This window comes from Etheostoma cragini, chromosome 8 (assembly GCF_013103735.1).
Source record: "Etheostoma cragini isolate CJK2018 chromosome 8, CSU_Ecrag_1.0, whole genome shotgun sequence".
Taxonomy (NCBI): Eukaryota; Metazoa; Chordata; class Actinopteri; order Perciformes; family Percidae; genus Etheostoma; species Etheostoma cragini.
This window is the reverse complement of record NC_048414.1, coordinates 7,915,193-7,916,608: the sequence shown is the minus strand read 5'-3', so window position 1 is coordinate 7,916,608 and position 1,416 is coordinate 7,915,193.

The following is a 1,416-nucleotide window of genomic DNA, read 5'->3' as shown; positions in this document are numbered from 1 at the left end:
GTGTGTGTGTGTGTGTGTGTGTGTGTGTGTGTGTGTGTGTGTGTGTGTTTGTGTGTGTGTGTCAGTGTGTGTGTCAGTGTGTGTGTGTGTGTTTGTGTGTGTGTGTGTGTGGGTCAATTTTAATTGTGCTTTTTGTGTTCTTAAACTACAACTTCACATTTTCAAAATTTCGAACCTTTTTATATTTTCGATTACCCTAAAAACAATTACAAAAATCAAGTTGTCAATTATTCTGTAAAATGGTGGAAAAATAATGAAAAATGTTCCTAGAGCCCAAGCACAAACAAAAACTAACCCACAGATATTCAATTAAAAACAAAAAACATTGAGGTAATGTTTAATGATGAATTAGAGAATTAAGTTTGCATTAATAACAGCCCAGAGTGGACACTGTGGACATTAATAACAGTGTACAATTGCAGATAGCACATAGCACACATATACATATATCCCCCACGTCACTTAACAACTCATAACCTCTGACTGCAACATGAATCAACATGTCATGTGCACACATACGTTGCACATGCAAACGCTGTCCTCCTGCGTACACCTAAAAATATAAAAATAATTAGGTATTCATTATTTAGTATTAGCCATAAAAAGCTGAAATTATCCAGAAACTATTTGCTTTTGGGAAAAGCAAATAGCTATATTTGTTTGTAATTTTGCAAGTGTTGACTTTTTCTACCTGCTCCTCCACATGCTGCGTGAGGCACGGTGGGGATAGCTAATGAAGCCAATAATGTAGCAGTGTGTCTAATGAGAGAAGATGAGCTCAGGATCCATACGATTCACACTTAATTTTAGTGTGCTTGTGTGTGAACATGATGATATTCATAAACCTGGACCGTTGAATCCACAGTGCAATACTTCCTCTTGCAGTACTGTCAATTTTCACAAATTTGGGTATTCATAAAGCCCTGTAAAATTGTTAACTCGCAGACTGCACTGACATGTGAATGACCCACATGTCTTCATCATATTACCCGTACACGCTAGAGATGTCAAACTACATGTGGAAATGTGCTGTTTTTAAAAGTATAATAGCAGTGTATCCCATGTTACACAGAGGCAGAGAGCAGATGAGACTGCTCAGACGATGCCTGTGATGTCCACCTGCTGTGAGAGACAATAACCAGATGTGAAGAGGAGAGTTTGACACATGCAAGTCTGCTCATTGTGGCCAATTACCAGGTTGAAGCTTCCTTCTGGCAGGCACAGAGCCAGAGAAAGAGAGAGAGAGAGAGAGTCACAGCCTGGTTTTCTAATCAAGAGCCTCCAATAATTTAAATCACAATCTTACATTGCTCTGGTGTCTTATTCTGCATAATATTACCATTTTGAGGCTTTGAGGTTGTGATTGACCCGACTTGGACTTTACTGCTACTGGGGAGTTCAAAAAGCAGAGTTAGA